Consider the following 17,112-nt stretch of genomic DNA (forward strand, 5'->3'; position numbering starts at 1 on the left):
TGCCTGTAGTTTTAGGTAAGGGGTAAATGTAGGGGTATGGGTGGGTTGCGCTTCGGCGGGGCAGTGTGGACTTGTTGGGCCGAAGGGCCTGTTTCCACACTGTACGTAATCTAATGACATCTTTCCTACTGCAGGGAGACCAGAATTGAACACGGTGCAAAACTTCAATTGGAGAAATTCATCTCAGGACCTTTAGGGAGAAGAAGGAGGTAGATGGGTTACTGTCAGGGGATGGAAAGGGAAGCAGCAGGCTGTGCAGGGATCCCCCGTGGTGTTCTCCTCAACAACAAGTATACCGTTTTGGACGGTCTTCACCTGAACCAGAGGGGTACCAATATCCTGGGGGAGAAATTTGTGAATGCTCTTCGGGAGGGTTTAAACTAATTTAACAGGGGGATGGGAACATGAATTGTTGTTCAGGTGTAAGGGAGAGTAGTGAAATCAGAATTAAGATTTCAAGATTGCAAGAAGGCGCCGGCAAGCAAGAAGTTGGTTTGAAGTGTGTCTACTTCAACACCAGGAGCATCTGGGATAAGGTGGGTAAACTTGCAGCGTGGGTTGGTACCTGGGATTTTGATGTTGTGGCCATTTCAGGGACATGGGTAGAGCAGGGACCGGAATGGTTATTGCAGGCTCCGGGACTTAGATGTTTCAGTCAGAACAGAGAAAATGGTATAAGAGGGGGTGGTGTGGAACTGTTAGTCAAGAACAGTGTTATGGTTGCAGAAAGGACGGTGGAGAACTCTTCTACTGAGGTAGTATGGATTGAGATTAGAAACAGGAATGGTGAGGTTACACTGTTGGGAGTTTTCTATAGGCCTCCAAATAGTCCCAGAGATGTAGAGGAAAGGATAGCAAAGGTAATCCTCAATAGGAGGGACAGTGACAGGGAGGTTGTTATGGGCTTTTTAACTTTCCAAATATTGACTGGGAATACTATAGTTCAAGTACTTTAGATGGGTCAGTTTTTGTCCAATGTGTGCAGGAGGGTTTCCTGACACAGTATGTTGACAGGCCAACAAGGGGCGAGGCCACATTGGATTTGGTACTGGGTAATGAACTCAGCCAGGTGTTAGATTTGGAGGCAGGTGAGCACTTTGCTAATAGTGACCACAATTCGGTTATGTTTACTTTAGCGATGGATAGGGATAGGTATGTGCCGCAGGGCAAAAGTTATAGCTGGGGGAAAGGCAATTATGATGTGATTAGGCAAGATTTGGGATGCATAGGATGAGGAAGGAAACTGCAGGGGGTGGGCACAATTGAAATGTGAACCTTATTAAAGGACCAGCTACTGCGGATCCTTGATGAGTGTGCACCTATCAGGCAGGGAGGAAGTTGTTGAGCGCGGGAGCTGTGGTTTACTAAGGAAGTTCTTCCTCTTGTCACGAGGAAGAAGAAAGGTTATGTTACGATGAGGTGTGATGGCTCAGTTAGGTCGCTTGAGAGTTACAGGTTAGTCAGGAAAGACTGAAAGAGTGAGCTAAGAAGAGCCAGGATGGGACATGAGTTCTCATTGGCAGATAGGATCAAGGAAAACCCTAAGGCTTTCTATAGGTATATCAGGAGAAAAAGAATGACTAGAGTAAGATTAGGGCCAATCAAGGGTAGTAGTGGTAAGTTGTGCGTAGATCCAAAGGAGATAGGGGAAGTGCTAAATGAATAGAGACATATAAGATAATCAGAGGGTTAGATAGGGTGGACAGGGAGAGCATTTTTCCAAGTATGGGGACAGCAAACACGAGGGAACACAACTTTAAAGTGAGGGGAGATAAGTTAGAGGTAGTTTCTTTACTCAGAGAGTAGTAAGGGTATAGAATGCTTTGCCTGCAACAGTAGTAGAATCACCAAGTTTAAGTGCATTTAAGTCGTCATTGGACAGGCATATGGACATACATGGAATAGTGTAGGTGGGATGGGCTTCAGATTAGTATGACAGGACGGCACAACATCGAGGGCCGAAGGGCCTGTACTGTGCTGTAATGTTCTATGTTCTATGTTCTAATACTTTTCATCAGTATTCACACAAGAAAAAGACAATGTGGTCAAGAAGAATACTGAGATACAGGCTACTAGACTAGATGGGACTGAGGTGCATAAAGAGGAGGTGTTAGCAAGTCCGGAAAGGGTGAAAATAGGTAAGCCCCCTGGACCAGATAGGATTTATCTGAGGATTCTCTGGGAAGCTAAGGAGGAGATTGCAGAGGCTTTGTCTTTGATCTTTATGATTTGGTTTTAGATTAGATTCCCTACAGTGCGGAAACAGACCCTTCGGCCCAACAAGTCCACACCAACCTTCGAAGAGCAACCCACCCAGAACCATTTACCCCTGACTAACGTACCTAATACTATGGGCAATTTAGCGTGGACAATTCACCTAACCTGCACATCTTTGGATTGTGTGAGGAAACCGGAGCACCCGGAGGAAACCCACGCAGACACAGGGAGAATATGCAAACTCCACATAGACAGTCGCCCAAAGTGGGAATCGAACCCGGGTCCCTGGTGCTGTGAGGTAGCAGTGCTAACCACTGAGCCACCGTGCCATCATTGTCAACAGAACTAGTGCCAGAAGACTGGAGGATAAGCAAATGTTGTTCCTTTGTTCAAGAAGGAGAGTAGAGACAACCCTGGAAATTATAGACTTGTGAGCCTTATTTCGGTTGAGGGTAAAATGTTGGAAAAGGTTAGAAAGAGATAGGATTTATAATCATCTAGAAATAAATAAGTTGATGAGGGATAGTCAGTATGGTTTTGTGAAGGGTAGGTCATGCTTCACAAACTTTACTGAGTTCTTTGAACAGGTGACCAAACAGGTGTGGTGTATATAGATTTCAGTAAGGTGTTTGATAAGGTTCCCCACGGTTGGCTGTTGCACAAAATATGGAGACATGAGATTGAAGGCGATTAAGCAGTTTGGATCAGAAATTGATGAGCTGAAAGAAGACAGAGTGGTGTTTGATGGGAAATGCTCATCCTGCAGTTCAGTTATCAGTGGGGTACCACAAAGATCTGTTTTGGATCCACTGTTGTTTGTAATTTTCATAAATGACTTGGATGAAGGCATAGAAGGATGGGTTAGTAAATTTGTGAATTACATTAAGGTCGGTAGATTTGTGGATAGTGATGAAGGATGTTGTAGGTCATAGAGAGATATAGGTAAGCTGCAGAGCTGGGCTGAGAGGTGGCAAATGGAGTTGAATGCAGAAAAGTATGAGGTGATTCACTTTGCAAGGAATGACAGGAATGCAGAGTACTGGGCTAATTGTAAGATTCTTGGTAGTGTAATGAGCAGAGAGATCTCAGTGTCCAGGTACATAGATATTTGAAAGTTGCCACCCAAGTTGATAGGGTTGTTAAAAAGGCATACGGTGTGTTAGCTTTTACTGGTAGACGGATTGAGTTTCGGAACCATGAGATCATGTTGCATTTGTGCAAAACTCTGGTGCAGCCACATTTGGAGTATTGTATACAGTTCTGGGCACCACATTATAGGAAGGATGTGGCAGCTTTGGAAAGGGTTCAGAGGAGATTTACTAGGGTGCTGCCTGGTATGGAGGGAAGGTCTTACGTGGAAAGGCTGAGTGACTTGAGTTTATTTTCATTAGAGAGAAGAAGGTTAAGAGGTGACTTAATTGAGACACATCAGATAATCAGAGGGTTAGATACGTTGGATAGTGAGAGCCTTTTTCCTCAGATAGCGATGGTTAGCATGAGGGGACAAAGCTTTAAATTGAGGGGTGATAGATATTGGACAGATGTCTGAGGTAGTTTCTTTACTCAGAGTGTATTAGGGGCATGGAACACACTGAAGAAGGGCTAATGCCCGAAACGTCGATTTTCCTGTTCCCTAGATGCTGCCTGACCTGCTGCGCTTTTCCAGCAACACATTTCCATCTCTGATCTCCAGCATCTGCAGACCTCACTTTCTCCGCATGGAACACACTGCCTGCAACAGCAGTAGACTCGTCAACTTTCAGGGCATTTAAATGGTAGATAGATAGGCAAATGGATGAGAATGGAATAATGTAGGCTAGATGGGCTTCAGATTGGTGCCGCAGGTTGGCGCAACATCGAGGGTCAAAGGGCCTGTACTGCACTGTAATGTTCTATATTCTATGTTCTAAGACTGCTCACTGGTTGCCGGAAGACACATTGAAATGTCCAGGTGACGAATGCTCAAGGTGAGTAAATAAATGTTAGAAATTGGTGGGTGAATGAATAAGTGAGTTTGGAAGGTTGGGCACAATTGAGTGACATATGTGGACTGGGGAAGGGTAGGTGAGGTAGTTGGTTAGAGTGATAGGTAGGTAAGGTAGCAGATAGGTGAGATGGCAGGTGTGTGAATGGATGCCGAAGAGGATAGTCAGCTCAGTGTTTGGAGTCACTCAGGTCAGATTGGGGAGTAGAGTAGGGGACGAGTTGGGCATCAATGTAGAGTCAGGTCTGGTTCGTGGTATCAGATGTGGGGGGTACTCAGATCTGATCAGGGATGCAGTTGGGTTGTTGGGGGTTCATGTGATTAGGAGGGGTAGTTGGAGGTCTGGGAGTTGCGTGGTGGGGGGCTTGTTCGTGTGGCTGAGCTTGGTGATGTAACTGCAGGGGATCTGAAGGAGTTGGTTGGGGCTCTAGCAGGATTGAGGGGAATGAGTGTGAGGAATTTGGGGAGATAGTTCTGCAGTTCGAGAGGAGTTAGACTAGGTTTTAATCTGTCTAACATTTCTTGGGCAACTTTTCAAATAAGTTACATCGAATTGTCTGAAGTCTCCAACTGTAGCTCTCAGTCAGACTTTTCCAGAGTCCCAAGCAGCACCGAAATCCCCCTTCAGAAGTCCCTCAGCGATTCCCATGACAGTCAGCTCTTTGGGAATTCCACGGGGTCCCAAAACACATCCTGAGCTGTAGTTTTGATTTCAAATGCTTGAGAAACCAGAAGGCCTGGGCTAAGAGGGCAAACAATCAAAAGTTTAGTCGGATTGATATGTTTTAAGGCAGCTGGAAAATCAGGCACCAGCACTGGAGCAATTGAAATAAGACATTTTGAAAAGACCAGAATTAGATGGATGCAGGCCATCATTCGATGAAAACCTTCTGCAGCAGTTCACCAAAGCTTCATCTTCAGGCATCTTTGAGCTGCTATCACCATTTTTCTTACCTTAATGAATGAATCGCTTTAAGTACAATCAGAGTCCTTGAAAAACTCTGGTACTGAATATTTTACTCTATTCCCTTAATGTGATGTCAATTCACTATGCAGTAAATGTCAGGACTTCCAGGTTTTTGTGGATTCCCTGAGTACTCTTTTACAGTTTGAGGCAAACTTTCAGCACATCGGGTCATAGAGAGCTCAAAGACCAGTGGTTCTTTCATCATGATCAGCTGCATTGCAATTCAAGTGAAGGTGGTAATCCAGTGGTAATGTCACTGGACTAGTGTTTGAGAAGCCCAGGTTGTATTTGTGGGAACATGGGTCTGAATTTCACCATGACAAATGGCAAACTTTGAACTTAGTGAAACAAAATAAGGGAATAAAAGCTATCATAATGGTAACCACTGCTGATTGTCACAAAAACCTATCTAGTCTACTAATTTCCTTTAGGGAAGGAAATTTACTTTCTCTATCTGGTCTGTTTGCATGTGACTTCAGACTCACAACAATGAAGTTGACTTGTAACTGCCTTCTGAAAAAGCGTACAAGCTATTTAGTTCAGGTGCTATTAGGATAGGCAACAAATGCTGGCCCAGCTGGTGACACCCAAATCCCACAAATAAATCAAAAAGAAATTCAAGACTGATGTCTCCTCAGAGTGTATAGCCTTCATGTGATTGAACAGATTTAGTCTTAACTCAGATAATTTTGTGGACATGAGCAGACAATCCAATGATGAAATGGAATTCAGAGTACAGGATATCTTCCTCTCCTTTCCTTGCCACTTTGTCAAGAAGTGTTTGGATCCAAAAAAATGATGCAATTTGATGGTTTGATAGTACACCTCTACCAAATCATCAATATCAACACAGCTGCACTTACCCGAAAGCTTCAGATGTTTTTGAAATGTTTTCTTTGTTCTCTCCTGGAGTATTGTCCATTTGCGAGTTGAGACAACAGGACTTAGTGGGGCTGGCTTCAAGGCAATACTAAAGCAGACAGGCAGGAGGCTGGAAGAACACAGCAAGCCAGGCAGCATCAGCAGGTGCAGAAGTTGATGTTTTGGATGTAACCCTTCTTCAGGACTGCGGGTGAGATTTTTCATGATCATCTTCTATTGAATCACAAGGATATGGTAGAAGCATTGCTGATGGAACATCTCTAGCTCTCTTTTGTGTTGCTGATTCACAGTCCTAGTCTCACTCTAGTATAGGATAAGGTGGCAACAACTGCTTTGTATACTAGGACTTTTGTTGACTAGTTGAAGTCTTTGCCATGATGGAGTCAAGTGAAGACATGTGAATGCCCCCTTGGTATTTACATCTACCCTACATTGGCTGTTTACCTCATCAAATATCAACCACTCTCTTGTGTCAATATTAAACTAATCTTTCTCTAGCCCTTTTAACCTCAGTTTATTTATGGCACATAAACAACTGACAACTATATACATACATGAAGTGACTGCAGTGTTGTTGCCACCCTGCACCAGATTTGCAAGCTGCCATCAATCTCCTCAAATCTGCATTGGTGAAATTCAGCCTGTCCTTGAATGCTGCATTAGGAAGTAGACCTTTCATTTTATTCTGTAAATTAAGATGACTAGCATTTTGCAATGTTTTGTAAGTTTTATATCATGTTCATAATTTTGTAATGCCTTTATTAATTTATAGCTTTTTTAAAGATGGTCTTCAACATGAACTGTGATAACTTGTTTTATTTTTACCAACATCAAAATGTGACACATGCCACCAACATGATTTTTCAATAAACTAATTTTCTACTTAATTATCTTACTAATTTCATCACACTAATAGAAATGTCGAATTGCGCGCAACTCGACAATATAAAATGTGAACTGTTTTAGAATTATTCTGGCTAAAATACATGATACAATAGTAATATCACAGAATAGTTTAGATTAACAGCTACACATTCTCTGATTAGGTTCAGAAAGCTTACTTTTGTCACACATCAGACAAAAAAAATCATATTCGCTTTCATCTAATTTTTCTGAGCGAGCTCCTTCTGAAACAACTCATTGCAACAATCTACAGGGGGAACTGTGCAGAGAATTCTCATAAAAGTCACATCTGCTTTTCACTACATTATCTGTTGCAATCTGGTAATTAAAGGAGTTGAAATATGCCAAAACTTATGTGGAAAGCTATGACGAAAGATAAGTATACAAGGTGTAGGATACATAAGGTAAGTGGCTGAGTTGATAGGTGTGATAGGTAAATAGGATGAACGGTAGGTTAGAGACAACTGAGGTGAGTTCAGTTATAGTCAGACATGTTGAAAGAGGTGATTAGGTCTGAGGTTAGACTGTTTGAGTCATGGGGTATTCAGTGGTTGCCTTGGGAGCTTATCAGATTGGGTCGTGGTAGATCCAAGTAATCAAGTGAGGAGTCAACTGGTGGAATTGGATTAGGCCAGGTTACTGTGAAGTCAGGCCGGGAGGGGGCACAAGAGGGAAGTTGAGTGGGAGAAGTCAATATTTAGTTTCCAGGCATCAGACTAGGCTTTTCCTGTCCGACAGTTCCTGGGTAATTATCCAATTAACTAAATTATGTCTGTCTGAGGTTTTCAGTTCAGAATCTTTTTTGGATTGTCCTAAGAAACAGGGGAATTATCTATCAGAAGTTCAAACATTCCAGGGAATTCCCATGAGCCCTTGCATTGACATTTTTGAGGGATCTTGGAGCTTAACTTGTGGGGCACATGTGGTCTTAGACTATCTGAAGACTATGGGATTACAAAATAGAGCTGAATTTCATCATTTGATCTGTTCAACATCTTCTTAGAAAGTATGACAATAAATTAATTTCCAAATGAAGATTTACAACTGAGATTTGATGATAAAATTGATCTAATACCAACAAAGGAGAAATGCTTTACTGATAATCCTTGATGACTGCAAGCTGGTAAATAGTTTGTAATGCAGATAAGAAAAGGGAAAACAAACACAATGCAAACATCTATACATGAGTCTTGTTTTAATATTCAATTAGATTGAAAAACTTTGAACTGAATGAAGGAATTTGCATAACATTGTGTAAAGCTTCAAAGCTTCTTAGCTTTGTTGTTTTTGTTGATGGCCTCATATTCTTTTGCTGAGCATTTTGGATTGCTCACGTTATTGAACAGATGCAAAGTGCCTTTTAATTATGCATCAATACAGAAGTAACAATACAGAAGTTCTAGAGTCAGGCTCTTTTATCCTGTTGGACTACAGCCAGCCAATATGGTTTATGATGGTTGAATTAACTAGATTATACAGAACAGAAACAGATCATTCACGGCAAACACCCATGCCTGCATGTATACTCCACTTTGAGTCATGATTTGGAGATCTTGGTGTTGGACTGGGGTGCACAAAGTTAAAAATCACACAACACCAGGTTATAGTCCAACAGGTTTAATTGGAAGCACATTAGCTTTCAGAGCGCTGCTCCTTCATCAGGTGAATGTGTCATTTGAGTCATTTGCCTTTCCTCATCAAACAATAATCAACCCTCTCTGCACTTGTCCTTCAAATGTGTATTTAGCTTCCCTTTAATTAATCTATATTACTCGCCTCAACTATTCCTGGTATTAGTCAATTCTAGATTCTCGGCTCTCCAGGACTAACATAGACCCAGACATTCCGATTACTGACAGAAAGATTTGGCCAATTTGAAGTTACTTGCATACTTGTTGGTGATTTTCCACCTGACTGTGGCTTGTCCCAAATACACTGTTTGAAGAAAGCCCAGAGAAAGAACTCAGTAGAGAATTAGTGTCACAGGGCAAGACATGACCCTATTGCTGCCATATTTTAAACCTAAAGGTTCTAAAGGCTTTTACAGTGTGCAAAGTATAAAGTGTGAAAGATAAATAAGGGGCTAGGGTGGCAGATAAGGTAGCTGATGATGGGTAAGACACTAGGGTGTCAGATGGGTGGGAGAGGGTACCAAGTCAGTGAGGAAGGTATGATGCAAGGTCAATAGATGAATGATAATTGTAGGTTGAGGGAGGGCTGGGTTAGGTTGGGAAGGCAGAGTTGGTGTCTGGGCATTAGTGTTGATTCCAGCAGCATTGGGTCCTGTTATGGGGGGATGGTGTGAGGTTCAGGGTGTGAGTGGATACTGGATCTGCAATGGTTGATTCAGTTAGGGTGGGCTTTGAGTCCATCAGGGATGGGTGGGTGCAATGTGTGGTTGGTTGAGGTGGAGATGGAGAGGAGAAGTCAGATCAGAGGTGTCAGGGTTGGAGTTGCTGTAGTTAGAGATGGATAGTGGTGATGTGAAGCTTTAGTTTAATGGTTGCCCAGGAATTGGATTAGAGTTTTAACCCTCTATTCTTTCCTTGGTAACTGCTCAGCATAAGTGAGGCAGAGCCCTTTAAATTGTCTGACACTAAGAGGCATTTTTGGAAGTTTCCATATGCATGGAATTGCTCATTGAAAGTTTAAATTTCCCAGCAGTTCCCACAGAGTCAGCTATGCTCGAGATTGTGTATAGTTCCAAAAGGCAACTCCAGTCTACACTACTCCAACAGCTATCTGACTGTGCAGTATCTGGGTCAAACGATTTCTTGAATTTCCTAATTTTTTTTGCATTTATTTAATGGTGTTCTCTAGTTTTTCACTTCACCATGGAGGAAACATTCTCTCTCTGTCTACCCTGTAATTATCCTTCATTATTTTAAAGCTATCTATTTACTCAACCCCTCAGGATCCTCTTTTCCATAGAAAAGAGATACAGTTGCTCATCCTTTTCTAGTTTGAAGTATAACCTCATATGTTTGGCATCACTTCTGAAAATCATTTTGCAGCCTCACCAAAGTTTCTATATCTTTTTATAAAAAGCAACATAGACTCTTTGGAGCTTTCCAAATTTGGCTGAATCAAGGTTAGACACATGTTTAGCAAAACAATTTTTTTGTATAATTCAGTTCAGATTTTTAAAAAATCTGCATTGAAAAAGGTGTTCAGTTGGTCCACTGACCTTTCCTGAAATATCATGATCATTTTTAACGTTCTTAAAAGCAGATCCTTCTGCACTTTTTCCTGACAGTATCAATAATCAGAAGGGGACCGGGATATTGTGTTTATATCTTGTGGCCTCCAAATTGCATTGACTGTGTAATGCTGGTCATTGTATTTGACATGCTGTACAGCATCAGATTGGGAGTGAAATATAATTGCAGTCTTTGATTGTAGCAGCAGTTGTGTAAGCAGTATGTGTCTGCTACATGATAATGGCAAGTTTTCCCACTTTAATATTCCTAGCACGTATTCCTAGCGTTTATCATATAATTGTGGGCTGACAGTTTATATTTTCCCAACCCTTAAAATGAAAGGATTGAAAATCATAAATGGTTGATTGCATTATATGTGTTCTTGACATCACTGAGCACATGATGTCAGAGCCAAAGGAGCAGTTCTCCCCAGGAACCTCCCTTGTGCAAATATTATGTAGCATTCTTATGATGTATAAACACTTAGAGTCATAGAGTCATAGAGATATACAGCATGGAAACAGACCCTTCGGTCCAATTCGTCCATGCCAACCAGGTATCCCAACCCAATGTAGTCCCTCTGCCAGCACACAGCCCATATTCCTCTAAACCCTTTCCATTCATATACCCATCCAGGATGCATTTGAAACATTGCAATTGTACTGGCCTCCACCACTTCCTCTGGCAGCTCATTCCATACACGTACCACCCTCTGCGTGAAAAAGGTGCCCCTTAGGTCCTTTTTATATCTTTCCCCTCTCACCCTAAACCTATATCCTCTAGTTCTGGACTCCCCCACCCCAGGGAAGAGACTTTGTCTATTTATCCTATCCATGCCCCTCACAATTTTATAAACCTTTGCAAGTTGCTGATCTTTGAGGGGCCCTATTCTCTCCCTCATTACTCTACTCAGCTAACGCAAAAACCTATCTCACCAGTCCGAAACTGATGACATCAGGTGCAGTGTTAACTTTGAAAGCTATCTGATCCTACTTTTTATTGAAGTCAATGGACATCATTATTGGAAGGATTCTAAAACTATTAATCCATATGATCCCATGGGTCTACTCCAGGAATCAAGCATTGTGGTCTTGACTATAGAGGCATTCCAACAAAAATAGAAATAAATTATCATTCTGTTTAGCAATTTCATTAAAGCAGTCAGAATAATTTCACAGGTGCTTGCTCGCTCCTTGACGTTTTATTTTTTAATAAATTATTTAAAACCTTGCTGTGGAGCTAAGGAAGCAAAACCCAGTTACTTAAATTTTATAGAGCCTCAGAAATCTAATGCTATTACATGGTGGATCTGGTCAGAGCAATGATGTGTCCTGACAGCTTTATAAAAGAAGGCCAAATCGATGTCATCTCAGTAGAGTTAATATGAAGTCTAGTTACTCTGACAGTCTGCTAGCTTTAATTTATTTTTACAATTTAACACATTTGTATAAACAGTGCTTTGCACTGATGCAACTAAAACTTAATCAAATATTCAGAATATTTGCATATACTCTCATGACCATTCTTGTTCGGCTCATTAAAGGTAACCAGAGAAAGTATGTTGAATTTATACTATGTATGCTCTCATAATTTTGTTTCACAGTTTGATAAGGGGGATATTCTTTGGTTGGACAGTGGCTATTAGAAAGTCAGGCATTTGGGTTGTGTGTGGGTAAATATAGCCTGCTTCATTTAAGAAAGGAGATTTAGGTGGCTTCCTTTACAGGTATGAGCAGCAAAGTGCTTGATTTTCCAAAACTCATTCTGCTGATCTAGTGTCCTTGAGCATTGACTCAGGAAAGCCATATTGTATATTTTAGATATACTTCAGGATTATTCAGGCATGTTTGCAAAATATACTGCATGTTATTGTTTTAATTCTTTTTTTTGCTGCTGGATGATAATATGAACCTCAATTATAAAACATACAGGACTTGGGAATACAGACAGAAGGTGATATTTGACAAAAAGATACATAATCATTGCAACATTGTAACATGCAGTTTCAGTGTGTAAGTAACTTCTTTTAAAAAGATGAATTGACTGTTTTGTAAAAGATGATAAGGTGAGAATATAAGGCAGCTGGTTTATTTCTCTGCACAGAATATGCAGCTAATAATATAAACTAGAACTAGCCTTTTCATTAAGCTATAAATAATCAGCAGAGGTCAAGTTTTATTCCAAAGGACCAGAGTAGAAACTTTTGGCAAAGTTCTCTGGCATTCACAGTCAATGATACAGAATTCCCTCTCCTCCTGTGTAATAGCTGCTGATATTGATTTGTCCTATGAAGAAACAATTCTGATACTCTAGTAAAGGAGATTCTATTTGGTGAAATTTGTCATATCACACCCCAGTCTTTTCCAACTGGGCTTCTTGGTGTCAGGTGATTATGATGACTGTACTGCATTGTATTCAGTGATTGCAATACTACATCATCACTCTTATCAAAGATTCAACTCACTATTTAATCTTCAAAGGAAGGATTGCAGAAAGCTTTTCCTTGTCCCTCACAATCTATAGCTCGGTTTCCAACATTTAGCTAATCATCCTGATTAATTACTTTTGTTCATATGAAATGTATATGGTTCCAATAACTCGGGAAGATTTACATTTCACAAAGTGACTGAACCCATTTCTCCTTATCACAGTACTGACATGCAGGTGGCTATCAAAGTGATGTAACTGCTCTTAAAATCAGACTTGAAAAGATCACTAATTTTTTTGTGTTTTTGTACGTCAATGATCTAACTTCAGTGGTGCTTCCATGCACTAAGGAAAGAGATATGATTTAAATTCAAGGATGCATAAAAAAATTAATGATCGATTATATCTCTAATGAAAAAAAAATCAGCCAACTTAATATTGCAGAGAAGAGACAAATGAATTGTCACACAATGCAACAATGTTTTGCAATCCTAAAGTATACCATCCAGCAAGAGGACATCATGAGTGAGCTTTTCCCAATTTTTGTTAAAGTTTTGGGCAAGTATATGAGGTGGTGACTGAGGAACCAACTCACCTGACCATCAGCCAATTCACTCATTAAGTGATAAGATGTCTATCAAAAGCTTGGACATCAGCAACCAGAGTGACCAGAAGCTGTTGGCCTTGCCTAAACGTTTGTTGGTTCAGACCTACTCTAGATGAGGTCCGTTAGCTATTAAGTAAGTCCTTTTTCTCTTCATGAGATGGGCATTGTGGAGAGCAGGGAGGCAGGGGTTGAAGTCAACAGTTTTCAAAAGCCAAATTATTGTTCCCTCATTCCTGCTTCAAATTGCTCTAAAGTGGTGGCAAAGTTGTAATCTCACAGTAAGACAAGACACGAACTTGATTGAGTTTTTTGAAGAAGTAACATAGAGGATTGATGAGAGCAGAGTGTTAGATATGATATATATGGATTTCAGTGAGGCATTCAACAAGGTTCCCCATGGGAGACTAGTGAGCAAAGTTAGATCTCATGGAATACAGGGAGAACTAGCCTTATGGATACAGAACAGGCTCGAAGCTAGAGAGTGGTGGTGGAGGGTTGCTTTTCAAACTGGAGGCCTGTGACCAGTGGAATACCAGTGGATCGGTGCTGGGTCCATTACTTTTCGTCATTTATATAAATGATTTGGATGTGAGCATAGGAGGTATAGTTAGTATGTTTGCAGATGACACCAAAATTGGAGGTGTAGTGGACAGTGAAGAAGGTTACCTCAGATTACAATGGGATCCATATCCGATGGGCCAATGGGCTGAGAAGTGGCAAATGGAGTTTAATTTCGGGAAATGTGAGGTGTTGCAGTTTGGGAAAACAAACCTTAGCAGGATTTATATACTTAATGGTAAGGTCCTAGGGAGTGTTGCTGAACAAAGAGATATTGGAGTGCAGATAGATAGGATAGTGAAGATGGCATTTGATATGCTTTCCTTTATTGGTCATGTTATTGAGTATAGGAGTTGGGAGGTTGTGGCTATACAGGAGGTTGGTTAGGCCACTGTTGAAATATTGCATGCAATTCTGGTCTCCTTCCTATCAGAAGGATGTTGTGAAACTTGAAAATGTTCAGAAAAGATTTACAAGGATGTTGCTCGGTTTGGAGGGTTTGAGCTGCAGGGAGATGTTGAATAGGCTGGGGCTATTTTCCCTGGAGTGTCGGAGGCTGAGGGGTGACCTTACAGAGGTTTATAAAATCATGAGGGGCATGGATAGGATAAATAGACAGAGTCTGGGGTGAGGGAGTCCAGAACTCGAGGGCATAGGTTTAGGATGAGAGGGAAAGGTATAAAATGGATCTAAGGGGCAACGTTTTCACACAGAGACTGATGCATATATAGAATGAGCTGCCAGAGGAAGTTGTAGAGGCTAGTACAATTGCAATATTTAAAAGGCATCTGAATGGGTATCTGAATAGGAAAGGTTTGGGGGAATATGGGCCAAGTGCTGGCAATTGGGACTGGATTGGGTTGGGATATATGGTCGATTATATCTCTAATGAGAAAAAAATCAGCCAACTTAATATTGCAGAGAAGAGACAAATGAATTGTCACACAATGCAACAATGTTTTGCAATCCTAAAGTATACCCATTCAGCAAGAGGACATCATGAGTGAGCTTTTCCCAATTTTTGTTAAAGTTTTGGGCAAGTATGAGTTGGACTGAAGGGTCTGTATCTGACTGTACATCTCTATGGCTCTATGACTGCAGTAATCCAGAACAACAGGCTAATGTTCTGGGAACATAGGTTCAAATCCCACCATGACATTTGAATTCAATAAAAATCTTGAACTGAAATTGAGCCCAATGGCAATCATGTAACTATGTTGAATGTTGCAAAAATCCATGTGATTTATTAATGTCTATTTATTGAAGGAGATATCCAGACCCTCAGCAATATGGTTGACTCTTAACTTCCTCTCAAATAGTCTGAGTAAGTCTGTGGATTGGAGGCAATTAGGGATGGGTAATAAATGTAGGCCCAGCCAATGACATTCAGATCTCATGAACAAGTGACGAAGTGGAAGCCCTCCCCCACAACCTGGCAGTTAGGTGCCATGGTTTTCCAATCTAGACACCCCTCGTGCCTCTGGAGAGGCAGATAATCAGGATGGTGGTGTATTAAGGCCCTTAACAGATCATTAATTATTTGTGAGTTGAGAACATCACCCTTTGCTCTTGCTTGTAACTTTGTTGCAGAGGTGACAAGAAGGGGATCAGTTTCTCTCCATGGAAACCTGTCCAAATCTTTCTCCTTCTTGCCACCTCTAGGTAGGGGCAAATTGCACTCTCTGTGTCCAGTCTGTGCAGACATCAATCCTGTTGTTAATTGTTGGGAACCTTAAATATGTTATTGAAGTATAACAGATGCTCACAGACACTTTCATAAAAATGCAATTGAAGAAATCCACTCTTCACAGGATTCTTCAGCACCCCCTGTAGTCAACACCAAAAGTTGTGTTGAGTTTATTTTTAACTTTTTTTTATTGTTGTGGAGCAAGCAGAAGCAAACCCGCTGTTTTTCCAACTCCAGCGGGTTCTGAAACTTCTTAATCCAGACAGTCATCAGTTACTCCTCTTAAGTGAATCAACAACACAAGTACTGTCGCTACATTATAACAGAGGTTGGGAGCTTTATGTCGAATAACCTACTTCTTGATTCTCCAAGGAGTGTGATAGAATTCACCAGGAGTCAGGTGTCTTACAACATTTTTACTCAAGCCGCTTTTGTACATGTACAAATCTTGAAAGTTAGCAGGCTGTGAGTCTAATCCTTTCCATTACATGTGATATTTCAATAGGCATTTCTGGAGTGGGAGCCTTAGCTGTATTTTCCTCCATATATTTATCTGACATTTATCCCAGCTAATGATTTTTTAAAGTCTGCATATTCTAAATCTGTGGGATTATTGTTGATTCAGAATGCTATTATAAATTTAAATCATTTGATTGATATTGGACAACAGACAGCTGGGAACCTTGACAGCAGAAGAGAAGAAGTAGCATGGAGGGTTGCAAAACGTGGTTGGAGAGAGCCAGAGGATGCAAAATGAAGGTGAGTTCTTCCAGAGTTCTTCCAGCATCTCATTGCTGCTGTCTGCAAAGTTTTCTGCACTGTTCCCTTTCCGAGCTCTTGCAGCCAGGATTTCTCATCCAAGTGGAGCGGCGATGGATCAGCACCTTTCAAGAGCAAGACTGACGAGTATAGAAGATGGGCAAAGAGAAGCTTTTCTCCAACATTACCTTTTGGATTCAATGAAGTTTTTAAAGGTTTTCTTTTATCTCTCATGTAAGTGAATGGGCGATTGTATGAGTGAATAGGCGATTTAGTGGACTAATGGGTAATCAGGTCAGGGTATAGCTGGGTCAGATCACATGGAGATGTAATTGGTTTGAAGCAGTTGGCAAGATTAGAGGAATAGAGTCAGGCAGTTGGGTCAGGATAATTAGGTTAGGCCAGTCATGTTGGTTTAGAGGATGGTGGGAGAGGAGAGTTAAGTTGGGTCGGGTCAGGAGGGAGATTGATTGTGGAAGGATTTGGTGGTTGATTGTGGTGCACAGTTCAGTTACCAAAGTACTAACTGAGCTATCCATTGTTACATGCCTTGGCAAGATTGGACTCAGTAGTTGGGAGTTGTACAAGGAGGATTAGATCAATCTTGGCACGACCTGATCCAATGTCCTTGCAAAAAGATTTGACCATAAGACTATAACATCATAAGAAATAGGAAGAAGATTAGACCATTCAGCCCAATGGGCCTACCTTGCCATTCAGCAGGATCATGGCTGATTTGACATTTCTCACATCCACTTTCCTGCCCTTTCAACCAACCAATGATTTCCACACTGATCAAGAATCTGTCTATCTCAGCCTTAAATATACACATGCATTCTGCTTCCACGGCTCTCTGTGACAAGGAATTTGAAGGACTCACAATCATCTGAGAGAAGAAATTCCTCTTCATCTCAGTCTTAC

The sequence above is a fragment of the Chiloscyllium plagiosum genome, chromosome 10 (assembly GCF_004010195.1).
Source record: "Chiloscyllium plagiosum isolate BGI_BamShark_2017 chromosome 10, ASM401019v2, whole genome shotgun sequence".
Classification (NCBI taxonomy): domain Eukaryota; kingdom Metazoa; phylum Chordata; class Chondrichthyes; order Orectolobiformes; family Hemiscylliidae; genus Chiloscyllium; species Chiloscyllium plagiosum.